Below are 15,887 nucleotides of genomic sequence, written 5' to 3' on the forward strand. Positions count from 1 at the left end.
TATTTTTTTGTCAATACGTTTGTATTGAAAAATTTTATTACTCAATCACAAAACCATATGTCATAGATTGTATCTTTTAAATTAATAAGATTTTTTAATAAAGGTTCATTAGTTTTTTTTTTTATAAAATAATAACTTTACATAAAACGACATGGTAATTTGAATCTTAGCTTGATTAAAATTATTAAAATTTTTCTAAATAAATATTTATTTGTTTGCATTTTATTTATTTGAATCCGAAAAGTAAGGTTGGACTAACTTTGTGTCCCAGATAATCAGTTTTCTAATCCTTTATTAAGCACAAAAAAGGGGATTCATGAAAAGAGACGTTTTTAAACTTCAAAAACTTCCCTAAAGTTAGAACAAATACGAAAACTTAAAGTAAGACAGAGCTTAATATGAGGTAACAGAGGTAGTTTTTAGTGATCTAACGCAGTGCTTCTGAACCTTTTTCTAGTGGCGGAACCCTTTTCCAAAGTTCAACTTTTCCGCGGAACCCCTAATTTTAGTTTTACATAAAATGTTAAATTTTTTAATGAAATTTTTTGAATTTTGAAAGGCTTTGCGGAACCCCTGAGAGGCGTCACGGAACCCTAGAGTTCCGCGGAACCCCATTTCAGAAGCAATGGTCTAACGGATCCAGGATCCGACATTTTATTTGTCTTTTTTATTTTGTTAATGTTCGAGTCCGATCAAATCCTAACTTGAAAAAATACAGAATCGGAACCAGCAGATAAAAACATTTTTTATTGGGTCCTAAAATGGTTACGGCCGAAACTAGATAAAGCTATTTTAATAATTCAATTTATTAAACACAATATAAAATCAATGCTAAAAACTTTTGGTCAAAAGACCTTTAGGTCAGCGAGCTTTGCACCAAATATTTAATTCATCGATTTTGTTTTTTAAAACAAGGAGAAAAAATTTGGTTAAATATTAACATTTAGTAGTTTTGTACAATTTAACTGTATAAAAAAAAGAAAAACACACAATACAAGAGATACTAAACACAATATGAAACGAATAAAATTTTGTTTAGAACAAAAATTTGGGCCTTTTTACTCTTTTTAATTCTATATATCTAGAAGTATATTATTTTCTATTGAATGACAAAAAATGGCCATAGGACCCGTTACTCAAAGAATCTCTCGATCATCGAGTTGCACACCACTTGGATACTTTATAACGTCTTGTCCAGAACATGACATATACTTTATAAAATTAGTAATTTTCAGCATATTTAAACTTAATTTTGTGAAAAAAATATATATCACGACTTTTATAGTACATACTTCCTGTTGAATATTTTTTGGGCTGTGTTTAAAGTAGGTACTCACGAGAAAGACTACTGTACTTAATTTATAGCTGGATAGGTAATCAAACTGTTAAGTAAGTTTACTATAAGCTTAAATTATAATGAAAAATAATTCGCAAAGACAGCTTAGTGAAAAATTTTTAATACTTTCTAAACATGTCTTTTAATGCTCAATTTATAAGAAAGTAAAAGTCTACAACTGTATGCTATTTGTTTTTGATAACAATTGCTCTATTTTTTCTTTAATAAACATACTTTAGGAAGCTTTTTAGAGTCGATTAATTAGCACTGAAAAAATACTTAAATTTATTTACTGGTTATTCTAATCAAGCATTAAAAGAAGCATAATCAATACTTTCTTATAAATTGTTTACTGAAAACTGTTTTACAAAAGTCTGCAATATTTTTTATCAAAATTGACTATTAAAAAAAGTGTTAGTATTAAAAATTAGCGTTTCACGTATTTTCATGTTTAATAAAAAAAGTTTAAGACACAATACAGCATTTTTTAACTATTGATAGGCGTATACATAAGCTAAATAACTGTAACATAAGCTAAATTTAATGTGCATTAAATAAAACTTTTGTACTACGTTTTTTTTTTCTAGGGATAGGGATTTTATTTCAAGGTTGTTATTTTACTAGACTCTTATTTAAAATTATTCAACTTAATATTCTTTATCCTTTAAACTTAATACCTATATTTTATAAACTACTACTTAACTTAATTTTTAACACTCAGTAAAAACTATAAACAAGTAGGAGTCAAACCTGTACAAATAAAGTTGTTTTATATCTTTAGTAAAACTTTAATTTACAGGTTCGTTAGTTTGTTTAGCAAAAATGAATAACAAATGTGCTAACATAAATTGGTCAAAGGAAATGGGTGCACAAAAAGATCTTTCGGTTATTGAGTCGCACACCAGACTTCTAAACTATAATGAGCTAAAAAATGAATAAAAACTTAACAGTCAAAATTTTAACTTTAATTAAATAAAAATTTATGAAATTTTGAAAAATGAGACTAAAATATCTTACAACTTTAAATAATTTTTAAACAGAAATATCCGAAAAACAAAAATATCAATATAATAGTGATTTTTTCATCAAAAACTAATAGTTTGACTTGTAATTAAATAAGCAACGCTATCTGACGTAAAAGACACAGATAATATGTAATGAACTTTTTGTTTAAAATTACATTTACAATCTAAAATGTTTTTTTGATTTAAATTTATCAATAGTTTAAGCAAATATTTTAATTTTTTATTAATTTTGTATTAAGTTAAAAAAGAACGTTTAAAAACTTAAATTCTGTTTTAAACTTATTTTAACTCCTAAAATTTAAAATAAAGCTGTAACCTTCAAAAAACTGCGCTTAAAATAAATAAAATAGCTAAATCAATATATCCTTTTGTTTATTCATATTAGTTTTACTGATTTAATTACATGTACATATTTATGAATTTGACTATGACAAATATAATAACTAAAACAGGCATTAAACTCACTTAAAATAGTATATTGAGTATATTAAAAAAAAATAATAATTACCTATTATCAATTTTATATTTTATCAGTAATTTCACCTTATCAATTAAATATTTAGCTTGTTTTGACAAAAAGTGTATACAGTTTAGCAATTATATTTACACAGACTAAATGTTGACTGTTTAACGAAACTCTTTACTAATACACAAATAAACTACAATAAAATTATATAATTAAAACATAAACAAGGTTGCCAAAGGTTTTTTGATTTTTTTCCAGGTTTTAAAAGTACAAGTATTTTAGTCCATTTTTAGTGTAAAATTAATATGTGGGTAATACAAAAAATAACTTGTTATTTAATATTTTATGTATAGTTTTAAATATCTTGTTAGTCAATTTGTTTTATATATTAGTTTTTAATCAAAATTTTATGTATTTGATTATTTTTCATTTTGAATAAATAATCTTTCATTTCAACCTCGAACCTACTAAGATGGCTTTATTCTTTTAAATTGTTAGGTAGGTTTGTCCATAGCTTACTACCTTGTTTAAGCTAATTATTTACGACCATATTTGTTGTTAAATCTTGATAAGAAAAAGTTAGATTTTGAGGAACTCATTAAATGGCTTTGTTTATCTTTTTCATTTTCAAATTAAAGCTTTAAGTTTACTTGTAGAAAATTATTTCTAAATTTAATCGTAAAAATTCCCAACTCGTACTTGAATAAATTTTCACCATTTAGTTCCTTTTACGTTTAGATTACTTTCAGTCTCGCTGATTTTTTGTAATGAATGCGTTTAATTACTTTATTTATGACTACATTGATTTCTTTAATTTTGTTTTATTAGTTCTGCCCCAGCACAACAGACCATAAGGTTTGATCATACCAATTCTATCATTAGACCACAAGCCTTCAGTAGACATGGACCAAGTTTCATTCTTATTGAAAGTCGTCACTGACGACTCGTCAGTTAGCCGCAATTGAAAAACTTGCAGTCGTCAATCAATAGTTAATTGAAAAAGGTTGCATAAGTTGTCTAAGTACAAAAATGTATTTTACAAAATTAAAATCGTATTTTAAAAATCACTTAAAAAGCAACTATACTAAAAAAAAAATAAACGACATAAAACAGAAAAAAATACTATACTAAAGTCCCCGTTCATTAAACTTATTTTAATATTTGTTTTTAAGCACAGTTTGATAAATATGAAAAAACAACATGTACGGTGTACCGTAAACTAATTAATAAAAATGATATAATGAACTCGTACGGCTGTATACTCAATATTTTATAAATGGACAAAACAAAAGAATAAAGCAGGTAAAGATAAAAATCTATGTAATTGCAGAATTTAATGTACAATTGGCAATGAATGCTAGGTATCAAATTAAATTTATCGAGCAAGTATTTCAAAAATAAATAAAAACTTACAATTGTATAGATTACATTACTATTGTTTCATACCTTTGCAATGACTATAAGTAAATAAAAAATGAGTGACAATGGAAATTTGACATATATAGTATTAAGATAGTTATTAGTCAATTAAGAAGTTTAAGTAGAATTAAAGATTGACTGGAGTAATTCAGTTTAAAATAGGTAGCTAGAAAGTTATTTTAATCAACAGATAAAGAAAACAACAGATAACGTACAATAAACTAAAAGTGAAAAACTAATTATAAAAAAAATCATAGTTTGTTGAATTACTACCTTAGTCTTTGTTTTTTTTTTGACAAAAAATTAAGGAATGTTACCAAAAATTATTCATTTACGAGTAAGTCAAAACTTCAATTTTATAAAAACCTCTCTCACTTTGTATATTTGATTCTTTCACTTTTAAAGAATCTGTAGCTTTCTGTAAAACTTTTTACAATACATTGCTTTTGGATAAACAATAATTAGGATGTGTTAAATGTATATTGTTTAGATGTATTTAACTCGTTAATTTTTTTGACATTGAAAGTGCTATAGATTTTTGTAACTTTTTCTCATGTCAAACTAAGTATAAATGAACATAAAAAGCTAAAAAAGCAGTATTTTTGAGCAAAATAATTTTAAAAAGCACGTTTATTTTTGCAAAAATGAATACGTTGCTGCAGATTTTTCGAAATATGCCAAGCTAGGCGCATGGTTTTTAGTATAAACATTGTAAATAATAATTATTTTACCCGTTATACTTAATTAAATTCTTAACAGCTTATAATTTTTTTTAGTCAGTGAAATTAATTATATAATAAAGCACGTAAACTAATAATTGTATGGGAACGGGTCGAAATTGCACGAGGGGATAAAACTGCACGAAGACAAATTTGCACCAAGGGTAATTTTTTATAGAGTTACATTTTTGCACGAGAGTAAAAAAAACAGAAAAAATATATATAAAAAGAAACAGAAAAAAAACTAAAAGAAAAAATAATAAAAAAAGAAAAAAAAAGTTATTGACCGAGGGTAAGGGTTAGGGGTTACAGTGATAGTAAAAAAAATTAAAAATACAACCAAAAAAAACTATTATTAAAAAAAAATAAAATAAATAAATTAGTTAAAAAGAAAAAGCTACCGACCAAGGGTAACTGTTAGAGGTAACAGTGATAATAATAAAAATAATAAAAACAAATAAATTTAATAAAATAACAAAAAAAAGAAATCATAAAATTCCAGCCGTGCAAAAATGTCTCCGTGCAAAATTGTCTGCTCTTGCAAAAGTATCTTCGTGCAATTTTGTGCTCTCGTGCAATTTTGTCCCCTAGTTCAATTTTGTACGCTCGTACAAATTAGACAGTTACCCAATTGTATAGTAAGCTGAAGTTTCGCAAATATTCAAAATCAGATATTTGCATTTTTGAACACTTATTCGCTATAAACACGTTTTCGGAAAATTTAATGGAGCTTACAATTTTTATTCAGTTTAGAAAAGAAAGATCAAAGGGTTTGTCTTGCTTGGTAGATATGACTTCTTTTTAGTAAACAATAACATCTTTTTTTTTATTACTCAAAAAAGTCCATCTAACTTTTTTCTAGTTTATTCTATATAGAACAAAAAAGTTTTATTTTAAATAAAATGGAGCTTACAGTTCTTATTCAATTATATCAGGGGTTGACAAGCAGTGAGTTTTAAATTTAGTGTCCTTTAAGTAATATTTTGGTTTAATTTTAGTCACACTAACAAAAGTTTTACTTTTATTCAGTTTATTATTATAAATGACTTTTAGTTACACATAAAACGCCTATTTAAATTATACATATTTATTGGAATCAAACTTACACTGACTAATATAATTAAGTCCTACAAACTATGTACGGTCTTAAAAATTAAATAAGTTTAACTTAGAATTTTTATCATTTTACTTACAACCTAGTTAGATCTCTAAGAAAACCGAGCTTGAAAAAGATTTTTGGGCGTTTTTATACATTTTTTATATAATGAACCGCTTTTTCATGTTTTTAAAAATATCAATTTTTGAAAATAATTTTTGCGTTTTAAATAGTTTTCACTCTTTAAAAATTCAGTAATTAGTTAACTAAATAAAATGTTTACCTATTTTTAAGGTAAAAACACTAAAAAAACATTTTAACATAATTAATACTCAAATACTTTAATAAAATAAGTTATTAGTAACAAATTAGTCTTTTACATGATTGCCACTTAAAAAGCAAAACTTACTTAGTTATATTAAATCAGTCTAAGTTTATTAAAAGTTGAAAAAGCTAAAAACTTGCTGTTAATCAAACTTAAATACCTAATTAAAATATTATCATTATAAAAAAGTACGTAGTATGTAAGTAGGCTAGAAAAAAATTATAATTAATAAACTACACTACAGTCATAAAAACTACTATGAGAATTTGAAGATTTATTCAAAATGTTTGAAATAAAAGTTTTACACACACCTGAGTTCTAAAAAGTGTCTTAAACAAGTTTAACCTAGTCTGAGTCTTTCAAATTTTTAAATTAGCCTGTTTATTTGGCAACCCTGTTTAGAATAAAGTTCACAAAATAAAGAGATGACAATTTTTATCAATTATTAATCAAATATATTTGAAAATATGTATTATAAGTCAGCTTGAATGGACAATTAAGTTTCTTAAATATTTTTCACTAAAGTATAAGACTTCATTAAGCCATTTATAAAGAAGAAAAACCATTTTTTATTTTGCGTCATAGCAATTCTTTATCTACAATAAAGTATTGCGTTTAAAAAGAGTAAATGTAAAATATAAAACGAGTAATAAGAACTAAACAACTTTAGTTAAGAGTTATTGCGATGAACGAAAAATAACAAACCGCTTAAGTCAGTTTCAACAAAGCACATGATTATTTACTGTAACTACAGAATGATCAGAAAATATATGTTAAGGCTAGTTATAAAGTAGCAAAAGTAATTACTAAAAAGGAGATACAGTTTAGAAATGAATTTTTTTTTTAAGAAAATGTGTTGGCGGTAGTAAAGATTTTTGTTTGTTTCTCCAATGACAACAAGAATTTGTGTTTAGAATATGTCTGAAGATTATAAAGCCGAAAAAATCAAATTTGGACGTTAATCAATCTGTTAAGATGAGAGCACTGATACAACAGATACTACTTATCTGAGAACTTTTATAAGAGGTGTTTTTACTAACTTTGAAATTTTAGAAGAATTTCTAGGTTTAATGCCAATGCAAAGCGCAACAATAGGTAAAGACATTTTAATAACAAAGGTGCAACGCACCAGTATAATAGGTGTTGATTTTAAATTTTTGTAAACAATGTTGTTACTGCAATTATTACTAGATACATGATGGTATATGATTTAGTTTAAAACCAGTTCTTGGACTTATGTTGTTTATAAGTTAACTTCATTTAGTGATAAACCAGGAAGCATTATGTGCGAAGACACAAGCTTAAAAAAGTTACAAAATTAACAATTTAAGTAGTGAACACAATTTTTTCAAACAAACTTTACACTGACAGTTTTGAAAAGTAGTAGAAAAACGAAATGTCAATAAGTTGACCTAGTTTACTTTTGGCTTGTTCTTTGGTTAAGTTTTCGTTTGATGTTAAAATGTGTCTTTGAGTTAAGAAATGAAATTGGATCTTTTCTTAAAAATAAAAATATAAGTATTACAGCTTATAAAGATAAAAACTTGACACTATTTTTAGCATTTCTAGGGATGTCTTACATCGCACTTAATAACCTAACTTGGTATTAAAAGGAGAAAAAAAAAACTCTATGAGATATGGTAAAATGTTATGATTTTTGAAACAAAGTTAAGACGAAAGGGGTTTCAGATAAAAATAAAATATACAAAATTCCACAACTTAAAAGAAAATACAAACTAAAAATAGATTTTGACTTTTTAGATGCAATTAAAAACTTTTCAGACGAATTTTCAACACGATTTTCTGACCTTCAACTATTAGAAAACAAATTCAGATCCTATAAAACTTCCACAAAAAAAGTTATTTGTTTAAATGTAGCGTACATTTATAACTAAAGTTTAATAGGTGCGATAGCTGGATTGAAACTGATTTTTTTCTGTAAGTTATGAACTACTATAGTTTGTTAAAGAACGCAAAAAAAAGGTAAAAGAAACAAAAATTTGCCAAAAAATATTGTTTCAAGAATGAAAATATATACCTAACAAAAATATTTTAATTTCTATCATATTTATTATTTTAAGTGTGTCTGTACACACTTAGATATTACTTGAAGAAATGATAACAATAACAAAATATTTATAAATCTAACTTAACCAAACTAAGTATAAATAAATAAGTGGTTCAAAAAAAAAAAGGATCGACGTACATTTGTGTGCTAGGAATTATTTTAAAGTGCACAGAAAACTTCAAAAAAACCAAAATGTGTCGAAACCAAAATAAAATAAACCTAAGTTTTTATTATTAAGTAGATGTGTTTCTGTAGACTTTAAAAATAACATATAGTTATAAAACATCTATAACAGAAACGTAGGTAAAAATTACATTTTAAACTAAATACTTAATTTGTAAAGAAATAGAATTTTTGTTATAAACTCTTGTACATAATGGAAAACATTTACCTTCAGTTTATTTATTAAACAAGTATTATATATTTAACTTACTAAATCCAAGCACTCTTTACACTCTGTTTCAGATAATAACTTGCTGATGTAAGAAGAAAGTTATTATGAAACTGTAAAAAGTACTAGTCGAATGCTAATCTGTCATTTTTATATTTCTAAGCCGAAGCAGTAAAGTCTTTTTATTTTTTATAATGTCATACAGGGACTTAAAACGAAATTAATCAAATTAAATCAAACTACCGAAAAAAAATTTGACTAAAGAAATATTTTTGCTCAGCGTGCCACATTTACATGGTAGCGGGCCACATAATTTTCTTGCCGCAATTGGCCCGCAGGCCGCAGTTTGCCGACCCCTGAATTAGACAAAGAACATCTCAAATGATTCGTCTTGCTTTATATATATGACACTTTTTGTTTATATCAAACAAAAACACAAAAAAAAATATAAGCTAGAAAAACAATATTTTTAATTACGTCGGTTGAACACACCTCCAATAACTCAAATAAAAATTGAGTTATAAATTCTAGATTATTAAAAAAAAATGTTTTAACAATTTGTCTTGCTTTAAAGATATAAATAGTTTATTAAGATTAAATATAAGTACAAAAAATTAATGCCAACTTTTAATCTTGTCCTGGACAAGACGTTAAAAGGTATCCGTGGTGTGCCACTCAATAACCAAAAGGTTTTTTCGTGCACCAGGTCCTAGGACCAAACATTTTGAGCGTATTTTTTGTCATGCAATAAACTGTATATAATCAAACTAATTTTCTTGCGTTTTCAATAGTCATGTAAAGTTATTATTTTATGTAAGTATCATACTTATAATTCAGCTACTCTAAACAGTATATTATTATTTAATAGTCATAATAGACTGTTAATATTTGTGTGGTTCTCCTGACTTAGAGTTAAATAATTCAAAAATAACGATGCAAAACTAAAGTGTTCAGTATGCCTAGATAAAAAAAAGCAATTATTCTCTTACTTTTTGTTTAAATGATTAGAGAACGCTAGTTAAAATAATGACAGTTTCAAAATTAAAAGAAAGTTATTTAAATGATTGTGCACAAGCATCTAAGGAAGTTATTAAAACTTGTATGAAGAAAAAACAAGTCCAAAGACATGAAATTAAAATACTCAAAAAAGCTTGGAAGAATAGTACTGGAGGAATTAAAGACATGTATCAAAAAATTCTTTAGAAATTTTTGAAATCATGTTTTTAGTTAATTTTCTAAAGTATTCAGCTATACTAAAATAGCTTAACGCATGCTTTTAAAAATGATATATTTTTGAATACTTAAATTTTTCTTGTTCTTAGTTTTTTTTCTTACTATATGTTCGCTAAGAACTTATGAGGTGGTCATAACTTTTAAAGATTTATTGATTACAGCATTACTATAGTATCAGGGGTTTCCCAAACTTTTTTTTTCAAAAGACCACCTTTAAAGAAATTCAAAAATTTATAGCCCCCTCCAATAAGAAAACTTAAAAAACTACCATTAAAAACGCCTAAGACCTTTTTTGCTTTGCTCTTGATCATCAACTCCAGAATGTCTAGGGTAATTTTCAAATTATGGCCTTGTAGCTCCCCCTTTTACGGCTTGTGGCCCCCTAAACTTCCCTAACTTTCCTCTAGTTTAAGTTACAAAGCTACCATTAAAAACGCCTAAGACCTTTTTTTTGCTCTTCATCATCAACTCCAGAATACCTAGTGTAAGTTTTAAATTATGACCCCTTTGGCCCTTTTGCTGATCATGGCCCTAAGGGGGCCACTTGGCCAGTTTTGGAAACCCTACTATAATGGCATATTTATTATTTCTTAAAAGTTTTTTTGTTTAGCCCTTTAAAGATACATATTAATCACTACCACAGCTTAATAAATAAACTTTTATTTTAGGAATAACTTAAAAATTGTTATTTTAATTTAAGGATAACACTACATAATAATATAAGATATTTTAATGCTACAAGGGCTAAAACTTCTTGATTTTATTTTAAAAAAGAAAACTCAAGGAAACTTACAAAAGATGATAAAATTTACATAAAATCATAAGTGCCTCTATGGAATTTTTTTATATCGTATTAAATTGTGCACAATATGTTTTTGGGATAATTGCCACATGTAAGAAAATCCAACTATTTTTTGGGTCCTATGCAGATTGAAAATTTTACTGCAACATTTTGTTCAAATTAATTCCAGACAACAGTCCTTCTTCAGTGAACTTTTAACTAGCAGCTAGTTTAAAGTTCACTGAAGAAGGACTGTTGTCCGAAACCTTAGATTTATATTTTTGTAACTACTGATGCAGGGAAAAAATCACTTGTAAAAACAATTAACTGTGTCCTGGACCGATTTGCGAATTATATATAAATCTTGTGAGAACGTGTTTATAGGTAATAAAAGCTAATCTACGCAAAAGTTCAACTTCCCTAATTGTATCGTTTTAATGAAAAAATAGATTTCAATTCTAATTTTTTAGTTTACTTTTACATAGTTATTTGCCTTAACTAACAAAGAATATCATTAACTAAATGTAATATGTAACATTTTAGTTTTTGTTTTTTTTTTCACGCATGAATAAGTTTTTAAATAACAAAATAGATAAATAACATTGTTATGTGCAGTTTAATATGTTTAATTTGCTTGAAAAGGTCGCAATTTTTTGCCACCGAAACCGGTCGTGAATAAAACATATTTAATAGCAAAACTCTACTTAAGCTTATTTTTACTAAATAAGTTAGTGATCTATTAAATCCAAGATTCGGACGAAACCGGCCTTTTTGGACTCGGATTCGGCCGAATTCCAATTTCAAAATTAGATTCGGATTCGGCCGAATCCTAAATTTCAAAATAAGATTCGAATTCGGATTGGCTGAATTCGAAATTTTGGATTCGGTAGACCACTTTAAACTTTTTGAGTTTTACTTAATTATTTGTCAAAAGTTAAATGAAATGTAAAATTAGTTAATGATTTGATGCTTGATTGGATAAAAAATAGTTTTTCACACTTAAAAAAGCCTTATCAATTTTGATTTAGAGTTTTGCACACATTATAAAAACTGTGATAAATTATTTTTGTTAGACCCTCAAATGAAATTAAGTACATAGTTAAGGCGTTTAACCTCAGCTTTTTGGATAACCGCTCTTATTTATTCATCATATGTTTATTTTATATGTTTGCTCATTGTAATGAATTGCTGCAACATAAAAAAAATGCAATTTAAATATTTAACATTAAAGCAGATGCTTGCATACATTTAGCTATATACTTTTTGTTAATATTTTATCAATTAACAAATAGATAATTTTAATTTATGACGTATATGTTATAACTTTAAAAGTTTTAATATTTTGTTTTAAAATAATGCTCTAAAGAAAAAAATCTGTTAACAAATCATCAAAAAACTTTTGTTTAATAATTTATAGAATTCATAAAAGCAGTTTATAATTTTTGAGTAAGAAACTTAGTTATATTGTTTTTTGATTCTTTTGTATAATAGATAATTCACCAAAAACTATCTTGCCTAATTTATATTAAGCAGTCTAGAATTGTCTTCAGTATTGATAGATAAAATTCACCGATACATTATAACAAGTTAGTATAAAAGTATTTTATGTTTATTATGTCCAGTTTTGATAATATAAATACAATAGAAAGTCACAATGGGAAAAAAAGGTCAAGTTAATAATCTACATACAGACAGTCAACCTGGCCCAACGGAGACTTTAGATGTTGGCCCACCAACATCCATAGCTCACATATTTTTATTATTTTTTTATTTTATTTGATTTTTTGGAATGAAAAATTGTTAATTAAGTAGTTAAAGTTATATCATTCTATTGAAAGGGTTGCAAAAAAACCTAAAACCATGGAATTTGACAATTTAGACTAAAAAACTAGGAAAAATCTTGAATTTGAGAAATTTTGAAAAAAAAACTAGAATTTTGAGCATAAATCACTAAAAAAATTGGAATTTTAAACAATTTTACATGTTAAGTAGTAAAATTTTGATTTGACACAATTGAATCTATCATATCGTTATAAAATTTTTGCCATTGTTTTATTTTTTTAACACTTTTAAAGTAGCTTTACAGTATCTTTTCAATATTTTTATACTTTGTTTCAAAACCAATTTTGTTAAGAACTTAATTTTTATTGATTTCGAAACGATGTTAAATTTTTTTTAAAGGATTTGAAAAATCTCGAGGTGACTCAGGACAGTTTAAGTTCACTCCGGACATTTTTTTGACTTTAAGAGTGGCAAGCCTGAGTAGCTTAAACGTTGGTGGTAGTTTATTTATGATCCAGGTATATTTTGACCACGCACAAACAAAAAGCCTTGCTTCTTGTTCAAGATGTGGATACAAGGTGGAACTCAACATATCATATGCTAGAGAGACTGAAAAAGCTAAAACCAAGTGTCCGGTACTACGTGGCTAACTATAAAAACGATCAAGATTCGAATATTACACCTGAAAAATGGCAGATGGTTAATGACATTATTCTACTGCTCGAACCTTTTTTCTGTAACAAAAGAGTGTAGTACATGGTTGCAACTGATCAAGCTGAGAAAAACTTTCCTGACTTTTTACCAAAACTTTCCTGACTTTTCTAAATCAGTTTTACTTCTTTAAAATGTTCAATTAGTTTAATAAAACACTACCCAAACTATTTAATATAAAATCCTTGAATTGAAAATCAATTAAAAAATAATATACTTAAGTAATTGTAAAAATAGGCTAAAAAAAAACTATGTATCTGTTGTATAAAATATTTCCTCTTATCAATTAGTATAAAATTTGTAACAAATAAATATACTCTTATTTATTCTAAAAACTTAAATTATTCTACAAAAAATACAAATAATAAGTAAACTTAATATTGGTATATACCTCTCTAATAACTTATTTTATAAATTTAAACAACTTTGAAAAAATTATAAAGAGGTAAAGTATACACATCAGTTTGTTACATAAAATACTAAACTAACTGCTTAGTTATAAAGAACTCAATTACTTAAACAAAAACACTTTGATTCTAAAATTATACTAGATAAACTTTTGTGTATATAACACAGTTTTACTATGGAAGTGTCCTTGCTACAAATTATCAATACTAAAAAGCTTACAAAATCTGCTTATTCAAGTAGGGTACTTGTTCAATATGTTAATAGAAAATTTTTGCAGTTTTGTAAAGAATATTTTACTTATTTATACCACATGAAGGCATTAAAAATAAAATTAAATATTTTTGTAAATTTCTAGGAAAATTTTGGAACTTTTTTCTGACTTTAAATTAATTTTTACCATTTGAAGGCTTCGGAAAACAAGAAATTTTGTAAATTTAAACTGACAAAATCTGATTTCTTTTGAATTTTATCAAATTTCCGGACTTTTTTCAAAACCCCCCATTTTTTCCTGACTTTTATAATTTTTTTAAATTTTTCCTGACTTTCTGACCGAGTGGCAACCCTTGTAGTAAAAACAATGCATTGCTCTCAAGCGTGATCCCGCATGCAAAATTACTGACAAAGTTTGTTAACTTTTATGAAAATTCAGAGTAAGTATCAAATGTTTGTAATCTTTAGCCAAAAATATAGGAGAGGCTTGCAGAAGAAGGTTCTATACCAATAACAACAACTTAAACCGATTGACAACAAATTATTGTTAGTAACAATAGCTGTTAATCCACGATATCGATTTTCTGCTTTCCCTCTTACCTCAAAAATAATGTTAAATAGCACCTAAAATTAAATATTGATTTTAATATTTTAAATATAAAATTAATTTTAATATTAAATAGCATATCTGTTTCAAGGCTAATCAAGGTGGTGATTCTCCTATATTGCCACCAGAGAAGCCAAAACCACAACACTCCGTAAATTTTGATACGAATAAGTTTTTAACTTACTGTTCTTTGTTTAAAATAGAATCAAACACAGTTACACAGGAGGACGAGCAACAGGATTCTATGATGAGGAAATTGAAGCAGAAATAAAGGGCCTTTCAACTACAGAAAAATTGAATGCAGAAACTGGAAAGGACAAAGTCTTAAACTGATGGAACTTAAACAAGACAAAACACCCACATCTTGCCAGTTTTGCAAAGAAATATGGTGCTGCACCATCATCTTCTGTGTATCCTGGAAGAATATTTTCTGAAGCTGGGAATTTTTAAGAGTAAAAGCGCAATCGATTGCTTCCAAAGACCGGCGAAAAACTTTTATTTCTCCACCACAACTTGAAAAAACATGAATAGTCTTGTCTAATTATAAAAAGTAGTCTCAAATAGAATTTAGTAAATATGTTAGGAGTCCTAACATATTTACTAAATTACTTAGGACTTAATTATAATGAGTAGTACCAATATATGAGTGTACCACAGTCCATAAATTAAATTAGTTCGTTTTATATGTTTAAACAGTTGCTTAAGTTAATCTATATTTCTTTTTTCTGATGGTAAAAGTGTAATCCTAAATGGAATTTAAAAAAAAAATTATTAAAAATGCAATTTCTATACTTTTTTAGGCTTTTACTACAGTTGGTATTATATTTCAATTTATTACGGCTCCATTTTTTTCAATTACACTTTGTGTTGTAAATATGAACACTTGCAAAAGTTTATGTTCTAATTCGTTTATGGTCACAATAAGAACTAACTCCAAGTTAAACGTAAAATGTTTTAACTTTTTTTGTGATTTGTTTTCTGTTTTAAGCATTTTTTAGTTTATGATTTATTTATTTTGCATAACCAAAGTACAACTTAATAGTTCATGTTGCTTGCATGATCATCAAAATATTTAAACTAAGTTTTGTGTATGTAGCTCAATTTTTTTTTCCAACAAGACATTAGTTTTTTTTTTGTTCGCCTAAAAATTATTTATTCCAAAATAAAAATGTATGTATTTATTAACACGTTAAAGATAATGCTCAAACTTTTTTAGGAAATAAGTAATAATATAATACTTAATTATCATTTATAAATGTATATTGTATTTACATAACAAGCAGACCAAATCTTTCGGATTCCAATTAAAA

The sequence above is a fragment of the Thalia democratica genome, chromosome 4 (assembly GCF_965202585.1).
Source record: "Thalia democratica chromosome 4, ktThaDemo2.hap1.1, whole genome shotgun sequence".
Classification (NCBI taxonomy): domain Eukaryota; kingdom Metazoa; phylum Chordata; class Thaliacea; order Salpida; family Salpidae; genus Thalia; species Thalia democratica.